At 36.2% G+C, this 10,000-nt stretch overlaps 1 pseudogene; it reads left to right on the forward strand.

The window, feature by feature from the left end:
* LOC137617124 (TWiK family of potassium channels protein 7-like) overlaps positions 1-6,603 on the forward strand; it is a 7,543-nt pseudogene extending 940 nt beyond the window's left edge.
* The last annotated feature ends 3,397 nt before the right edge of the window (positions 6,604-10,000 follow it).

Consider the following 10,000-nt stretch of genomic DNA (forward strand, 5'->3'; position numbering starts at 1 on the left):
ATATTATAAATAGAAATTAAACAAATTACAATATGGAAAATATTAAGTGTAATCATTAAAGAAGGCATTCAAAACCTAAATTACATACTTGAATAGGACAATGTATAAAGTTTTCTTTGATCTTCAACACTTATTATAAAAATGTCTCGTTGACAGTTAAAGTGCAAAAATTATACAACTGGAAATAAAAGATATAAATTACTGATAAAGTAGATAATTGATAGACGAGAGCTATGAGAGATTTATGATCTCCGCTAAAGGTTAAAGGAGTCGTCCACGACCTAAGATCTGTTGTTGCGGCCTGATTGCTAACATCTGTGCCTGGTGTTTGCCAGTCTGGGGTTCGAGTCCCGCTCAGTCTCGTTTGTGCCATTAGTGTCTGCAACCTTACCATCCTTGTGAGCTAAGGTTGGGGGGTTTGGGGGAGCCTATAGGTCTATCTGTTGAGTCCTCAGCAGCCATTGCCTGGCTGTCTTTGGTCCTAGCTTGGGTGAAGAGGGGGCTTGGGCACTGATCATATAATATATGGTCAGTCTTTAGGGCAATGTCACTGTCCCTAGCCTCTGCCATTCATGAGTGGCCTTTAAACCTTTAAAACCTTTGGTAGAAATTTCGTCAATTTGTTTTGGCGTCATCTTAAAAATATCGAAAAATGCTTATCCGGGTCCAGAATCTGGATCCGGATCATCTCCTAAATTTAATGGGGTCGTTCATGACCTAAGATCTATTTCTGATGAAAATATCGTCAAAATATGTCGAGTAGTTTTGTCGTAATCTTGTTTTTTGTTTTTTAAAACGGCGAAAAACGCAAATCCGGATCTAGAATTCAGATCTGGATCTAGAATTCAGATCCGGATCTAGAATTCAGATCCGGATCCGGATCATCTCCACAATTTAATGGAGTCGTCTATGACCTAAGATCTATCTGTGGTGACGTAATCCTGTCCACAGACACGCAGACAAATAAATGAATAAGTCAATAAGTAGATAGATAAACCTTCTTGGTGGAGGTAAAAATCACTTGGGACACACTTTTTGACCCTGTAAGTAGGTCGGCATCCTAATTATCCAGCCAATATAACCAATGGATCTATGTTGTGTTTGCAGAGTTTACGATTGTGATGAAAATTTCGTCAAAATATGTCGAGCAGTTTTGTCGTAATCTTGTTCTTTAAAATGGCGAGAAACGCAAATCCGGTTCTGGAATTCAGATCCGGATCCGGATCATCTCCGCAATTTAATGGGGTCGTCCATGGCCTAAGATCTATCTGTGGAAATGTAATCCTGTCCAGAGACACACAGACAAATAAATGAATAAGTAAATAAGTAAATAGATAAACCGTCTTGGTGGAGGTAAAAATCACTTGGGACACACTTTTTGACCCTGTTAGTAGGTCGGCATCCTAATTATTCAGCCAATATAACCAATGGATCTATGTTGTGTTTGCAGAGTTTACGATTGTGATGAAAATTTCGTCAGATATGTCGAGTAGTTCTGTCGTAATCTTGTTCTTTAAAACGGCGAAAAACGCAAAACGCAAATCCGGATCTAGAATTCAGATCCGGATCTAGAATTCAGATCCGTATCCGGATCATCTCCACAATTTAATGAGGTCGTCCATGACCTAAGATCTATCTCTGGTGATGTAATCCTGTCCACAGACACACAGACAAATAAATGAATAAGTCATTAAGTAAATAGATAAACCCTCTTAGGAAACACTTATATCCCTTTTTTTGACCCTGTAAGTAGGTCAGCATCCTAATTATCCAGCCAAAATAACCAATGGATCTATGCTGTGTTTGCAGAGTTTACGAAAAACCAAGGATTGGTTGATCTTGGTATTGTTTCAAAAATAGGATCTAGTAAAGAGAAATATTTCAGTTACAACATAGGAAACGACAAATCAAAGAGACAAATATTTCTATCATTTACTTTATCTATCTTTGTTTATATAATTACTTACATATATTCCTATTCAGAAACCACAATGGAAAATAAATCACGAGAAAAATTGATACTGAAAACTTCAAAGAAAGACTAAGAAAAGAGTGAAAACAAAAATAACAAAATGTACGAATTGGCAACTGTAAAACACGCAGTTGCCAAAGGCGATAAATCAACATAAATTTTCTGCCATGATTGACTTCGAGAATAATGTCCTGTTTTTTAATCAGGTCAATAATCCGACAACACAATTGCCAGGCAGCGGGTTGCAAGATAGCAGTATACAAAAAACTTTTTTTCTTTTAACAATTAGCAAGATTTTCGTATGTATATATATTTGTGTGTGCATATGCATATGTATATGTAGATAAAGATATATATATATATATATATATATATATATGTATGTATGTGTATATATATATGTGTGTGTGTATGTATACACATATGAGTAAACGCAAGTAAAACACACACACACACACACACACACACACACATATATATATATATATATATATATATATGTATATATATATATGTATAAGTATATATTTTTTTGGTGAACAATTACTGAATGTGGAAATATATAATAACAAATATATATATGTGTGTGTATATATATATATATGTGTATATATATAATATATATATTATTGTAATAATAATAATAATAATAATAATAATAATAATAATAATAGCAAAGCTACAACCATGGTTAAAAAAAAGAGTGTCCTACCAGTCCAAGGGCTCCAACAAAGGAAAAACAGCCCAATGAGGAAAGGAAATAAGGAAATAAACTATATTTAGATATGATGAATAAATATAGAATATATCAAGATCAGTAACAACGTTTAAAATAGATCTTTCATATAGAATCTATAAAGAGAGACTTATGTCACCCTTTTCAACATAAAAAAAAACCATTTGAATTTCTGGAGTTTCAATTGTGAGATTAGGAAGATCATTCCACCATTTTACAAAGCTTAAATGAAAAGAAAAAAATGAGCAAATTTTTGTCACAATGAGAGAACAGTTTCGCCATAATGGAGGAACAATTTTCTTTCTTCTTTCGTGGTAGGAATTATCGTTCACAGAAAGAGTATTTTTTAGGGACTTTTCATTCGCGAAAAGCGGCTGATGAACGCCAGACTGGGGTTCGAGTCCCGCTCAAACTTATTAGTCCCTTTAGTGTCTGCAACCTCACCATCCTTGTGAGCTAAGGATGGGTGGTCAGAGGGAGCCCTTGGGTTTATCGCTGAGTCATTAGCTGCCATTGCCTGCCTCTCCTTGGTCCTAACTAGGGGGGGGGATTGTCCTACTCGATAGGTCAATGTCACTGTCCCTTGCCTCTGTCAAAGAAGAAGAATGTTTTTGTCATAATAGAATTAGTTGCAATATAAACAAGACATTATTTTAAAAGCAAATCAAATTGTCGATGGAACTATGGCCTGGTCCTCCTTGGTCCAAGCTTAGGTAGGAGGGGGATACTTGCTGATCTAAGCTTAGGTAGAGAAAGATGTACTTGCTAAGACGTCAAGAGCCATTGCCTGGTCCTTCCTGGTCCTAGCTTAGGTAGAAAAGGTCTATCTGCTGAGTCATCTGCAGCCATATACTGTCCCTCCCTGGTCCTAGCTTGGGTGGAGAGAGTGCATGGGTGATCTCTGGGACACTGCTCTGTTCCTTGCCTCTGCCGCTCATGGGTGACCTTTAAACCTATCATTAGATATTATTTTTTGGGTCTTAATCGTAATTTAGTTTAGTAAATTCAAAGTTGTCATATAATTTTGATCTGAAATATTTTGTGTTATTCAAAACTTGTATATCATATTGCGTATTCTAATGAATAAAAAATATAGAATATTTCAAGATTAGGAATAACGATAGAATACCTTTATAAGCTAAGAAATACTTATATCAATCTCTTCAACATAAAAGTATTTGCTGCAAGTTTGTATTCCTGAAGATCTAGCCACTAACAGAAAACTTCATTTGATATTAGTAAATGGATATTTTTCCAGATGTTATTAATCATTTCTAATCGTTTATAAGTTTCTATTACATGTTTATCTCACTAATATTAAGATTAAGACAGAATTATCTCCTCACTGATCTCTCATTCTTCCCACAGGTTACGGCCATATCTCCCCGACGACGACTTTGGGGAAGATCACCACCATCCTGTACGCCATCTTCGGCCTGCCGGTCTTCCTCCTCTACATGGCCAACATGGGAGACATCCTGGCCAAGAGCCTCAAATGGATCTACTCCAAAATCTGCGCATGCGTGCGCCCCGCGCCTAAATACGAGACGTCGGTGGTGTGGCGGTCTGCCGAGACGACCCTGAGAGCCACCGCGGGGCCATCCGGCTACCTAGCGGAAGACGAGCCGAACCATCGGACGGGAGGCGGCGGTGATTTGCAGTACTCGCCTGAACTCAGCGACGAAATATCCATGGATACCGGCTCCTGGCAGCGTTCTGAGAAGGCGGACGTGGCGTCCGTTAACATCCCTATTTCCATCTCGCTAGTGATTATGGTGGCTCTTCTGTACGGGGGGACTAAGCTGTTTCAGGAGGACGAGGGTTGGGACGTCCTAACCTCCTTCTACTTCTGTTTCATATCCCTGACCACTATAGGCTTCGGCGACTACGTGCCCGGGTCCGCGGTGGACGACGGCAGTCGCATGAGCTTCATCTACTGTTCAATCTACCTCATGTTTGGCCTGGCGCTCCTCTCCATGTGCTTCAACCTCATGCAGGAGGAGGTCGTGCATAAGATTACAGCCTGCCTGAAGGCTGTTCGCCTGTTCAAAAGAGCCGAAGCGACTTGATGCGAAATGGGGTGGCCTTCTTTCTCCATAAGTGTTTCGTTCTTATCATGTACAAAATTCAACAGTGCAGGGGTGAAACCAGTGACCTTCCTGCTAAAACGTTTCATTCTGTTTAGATCCAAAGTTCGACGGTCAGGTGAAGCAAAATATTTCGATCAGGTTGAGAAAATGTGATGTGGGTCTATTCCCAAAATGTTTCGTTTCACTTAGATAGAAACTTCGAAAACAAGGGCACAGTCCAAATGAAGAGGCATGTTTCAATTTGTTAGTTGGAATTATTGATGATGCTTAGAAAAGGAGGAAATTACGTTCTTATTATCAAACTGTTCAGTTGATCGATGCAACATATCGTTAGGCAATGTTTTGCGAGGTCAGATAAAGCTCAAGTCCTATTTGTATCAATAAAGGCAAACCACAGCAGTAATCTCCTCAGTAAACAGCTTGAAATCAAAGTCCCAGGATAAGATCAATCTGCTGACGTGCGAATGCAAGGCGACCGCGTTACCACTGTACTATCCAGAACGATAAATTTTAATCCAAAGAACAAGAACCATGAAGATACAAGGAAGATAAGGCTCCATCTATAGACATCTCTCAGACAGTATTACCGAATTCAAAACGTGATTGAAATGCGTATGAAAACCTGAATGGAAATATATCCACTCCTCCGAAAAGTTATTTTCCAGTTTTGCACAAAGAATGCCGTATGGTAATAGTATAAGAAATGATTTCAATGGAGTGTAATCATGAAAGAAAGGGAAAGGAAAAAAAGTGTAATTTGTAGCAGTATGATACACTTCACAAAAGGTCTGTGTTTGAGAACGTAAATCAATTCTTGTTGACTCCGCAAGCTTGCTCAAAGTTTGCCAATCTCAGTAAGTCAATCCTGTTATTTCTTTTTACCCTTTGTTTTTCCCGTCGTTTTCTGAAAAGACGTTTTGAGGCAACAGATGAAGAAATGTACTCAGCGTATATTTCAGGCTACGTCTCCCGAGTGGGGCTGTCTGGCATATTCTAGCAAATTTATGACAAACTTTCATGAAGAAGCCCCTATTGGTGATAAACAGACAGCGTATCCTGATCTATAGTTCGTTTTTCAAGAAAAAAAGACACATGAAATAAAGTTAATGAGAGGTTTGTCTGCAAAATTCTGCAGCTCAAAATCTTGAACCTGCTCAAACCACTCAGAAGGTCTTTGCTCCGATGTAGATCGCTTCACTCGTTAAGCAACATTATCTCATTGCTCCTCTATTCTGGCAAGAGGCAAATGAATTTGCTGAGTATCATAATTACCTATAATATATCTTGTTATCATCATCGGTATGTTTACAAGACTCAGCTGTAGGAAAGTGGCGGCCAATCACGATGATTGTGGGCTGAGCATGTCAAAGATTTTGGGTTGCAACCAGAGTGTCAGTGCCCCGACAAATGGACTTAGAGAAGAAAATCAAAGAAAACTCGTTTCTGTTTTTATTGAAGATATTTGTTAAAAGATAATTATCCACTGTTGTTTGAAGGTTATTATATTCTTCTCATCTCCTTTTTTCTTCTACTTTTCTATCCTTCTTCCATTTACTATTATCCTTTTAGACATTTAGTTCCAATAGTCAAAGAATAAAATCTCCTAGTAGCTCCAGGACCCCTTGAAAAAACTAGCAAAAAAAAAAAACTTTTTTAATGAAACTTTTTCTTGTTAAGAAAAATAAGGAAATAAATATTTTCTTAAAGCAATAAGATGAATGTTGTCTTTTATTGAGAGACTTGTTATACTCACAACTTGTTGTTAAAAGCCATTTAATGTTAATTTTCTCTTTATTTACTTTGGACTTGCTGTAATGAAGAATTTTTTTAAATGAAGAAAAATTTCTGGAATTTTGTATGTGTTTTTTTTTTCTTTCTTATTCGTTACTTTGATTTATTTTGTGGGAGTTGGAAAAACATCCAAAGTATAAAGGTTGTATGCATATGTATATGTATATATATATATATATATATATATACATATGTATCTATATATAAATAAATATATTTATATATGTGTGTATACACATACTTATATATATATATATATATATATCTGTACATTTATATGTATGTATATATACATATAAATATATATATATATATATATATATATAATATGTGTATATACACATACATATATATACATTTATGTATATACATATATATATATATATATATATATAAAAGTTATTCAGTGGTAAAGCACATAGCTCACGTTAGCTATACTCTGGAATGCTCCCCGGCTAGCGCACACCAATCCACCAAGCTGTAAACACAGACCTGCAAATTCTGGTGAGGGTTGCAACCTCACTCCTAAAAACTTACAGAGAAACAGGAGATCTCAGCCCCTCTTGTGCCATCCCCTCTATAGAGGTTATGTATTTGTACGTGTGTATGTGCGTTTTGGGCGTGTGAATGTGTATATATGCATGTTTATGCAGAGAATATTTGCTTGATATTCTTCTCTCTCTCTCTCTCTCTCTCTCTCTCTCTCTCTCTCTCTCTCTCTAGCCAGGTATGTTGGGTAAGCTACCCACCTATCTATCTATTTATCTATCTATCTATCTATCTATCTATCTATCTTTTTGTCAATCTATCTATGTATGTTTCAATCCATGTTTCTATCTATGTATCTATCTGTCTATCTATCTGTCTATCTAGCTATTTATCTATCTATATATCTATCTATATCTCAATTTCTCTGTCTATGTAGCCTATTTAGCTATGGATTGATTCGTAAATATACATATGAATATATACATATACTGTATATGAAGAGAGAGAGAGAGAGAGAGAGAGAGAGAGAGAGAGAGAGAGAGCATTAATTTATCACACAAAGGAAAGTAGAATACATTTCCGAGCAGTAAAGTAATTCTCAATGCGCTCGTAAAATACTGGAAAAAGTCTGCCCAATTTCCCTCCATTCTGCTAGAATTCTCTCTCTCTCTCTCTCTCTCTCTCTCTCTCTCTCTCTCTCCTAGGTATTCAATTTCAGTCTGCCAATCTGTTTTTATTTTATTATGTTTTTATTCAAATCTGTGAATGTTGAATAATAATAATAATAATAATAATAATAATAATAAAGCACTTTGAAAGGTACAGAACAAAACAAAAGGAAGAAGATAGCAGGCAGGCTTTAGAAGTGGGTATTCAACAGCTGACCATATCCCTATAATTAACCAACTAAAAGAAAAATCAACAGAGTATGACAAACCACTATGTATGGCATTTATAGACATTGAGAAAGATTTTGATCCTGTCAAAACTTCAGCAGTAAGGAAAGCCCTTCAAATACAAGGAACAGGTGAAGCTTATGTTAAAACACTTGAAGATATCTTTAAAGGGAGTACAGTAAATCTAAAACTGCATGAAGATGAGAAAATTCCGATTGAGGAAGGAGTTAGACAGGGAGACCCCATCTCTCTTAGATTATTCGCAGCATGTCTAGAAGGATGTCATAAATGAAGAATACCTTAACTTAAGATTCAACAAATGACACAGTCGTTTAGTGAATCATGATTTGAATAGAGAAAGCAGGAACGTAGGACTGAAAATGAATATGAGTAAAACAGGGTTATCGACTAACCTAGAGAGATTGTTAATGAATATACTAACTCAGGACAGACAATTAGTGTTGCCCAAGGACAATAGACTGGAAATAAAAGAAGGATAATCCCGTTTACTCTTATTCTGATTGGTCATAGGTTCGAGCCCTTGGTTGGGCGGATATAATCATATGCACAAATTTTAATCACACTACATGAACACCATAAATGAAGTTCAAAGAAAAGCCCTGGACACACACACACACACACTCTCTCTCTCTCTCTCTCTCTCTCTCTCTCTCTCTCTCTCTCTCTCTGTCGAGTGGCCAAAGAACGTGTGTTGAGGCTGAGAGAGAGATGTAGTTGTTCAAAATTCAAATTACGAAAATGTATGAATTAAAATAAAATAGTAAAAGGGACAAAGTAACGAAATCCATGAATGAGAATCATAAAAATGACTAGACTTCAAACTTTTCAATCGGCGACCGTACTTCGCCAAAATTGGCCCGTCTGATAGGTTATAGATCAAGATGGCTATATGCCAGAACGCGTCATTGCTCCTGGAACTGCTCCTTATCGGAGGGGTTATTGAAGAGACCTACAATTCTATTTACATTTTCCATAGATCCCCTGCAGTAGACTTCTGGATTCTGCCCGGTTTGGTGATATTGATGATAATTAATGAATGGTCTTTATTAATGTAGTAATTCAGTAAATGGGATAAAAGTTTAAGTGAATTCCAATTTTGCACCCAAGACAATTCCACCCATGCTGGTACCAAGAAAAACCAGGTAATGGCTGCTGCATTGTTGGTAGTAGTAGTAGTAGTAGTAGTAGTAGTAGTAGTAGTAGTAGTAGTAGTAGTAGTACCATTATCGTGCTCTATGGGCATACACAGAATAATTTATCCATATTTGAGAAAAGCTTATTATTATTATTATTATTATTATTATTATTATTATCATTATTATTATTAGCTAAGCTACAACCCTATTTGGAAAAGTCGGATGCTATAAGACCAAGGGGGTCCAACAAGGAAAAATAGCCCAGTGAGGAAAGGAAATAAGGAAACAAATGAACTATAAGAGAAGTGATGAACAATTAAAATAACATTTTAAGAACAGTAACAACATTGAAATAGATCTTTCACATATGAATTATGAAGAGAGACTTATGTGAGCCTGTTTAACATAAAAACATTTGCTGCGAGATAGAACTTCTGAATTTCTACCGATTCAACTACCCGATTAGGAAGATCATTCCATAACTTGGTCACAGCTGGAATAAAACTTCTAGAATAATGTGTATTATTGAGCCTCATTATGGCGAAGGTATGACTGTTAGATAGAGTACCGAATTCCCTACAAAATTCTACAAAATTTCTATAAAAACCTTACAATTTTGCTGAGTATAATCCCTAGGTATAAAGAGAGCTAACTCTCTTTGTATTCTGTATTGATTAAAGTCACGGGTACATGGCTAAACGTGTCTTCTAACAAGTACAATGAATCCCAAAATATGAAACTTTGAGCAAATAATTCAAAATTCAAAATTCAAAATTCAAAATCCAAAATTCAAAATTCAAAATTCAAAATCCAAAATTCAAAATTTAAAATTCAAAATCCAAAATTCAAAATCCAAAATTCAAAATTCA

The sequence above is a fragment of the Palaemon carinicauda genome, chromosome 23, assembly GCF_036898095.1.
Source record: "Palaemon carinicauda isolate YSFRI2023 chromosome 23, ASM3689809v2, whole genome shotgun sequence".
NCBI lineage: Eukaryota > Metazoa > Arthropoda > Malacostraca > Decapoda > Palaemonidae > Palaemon > Palaemon carinicauda.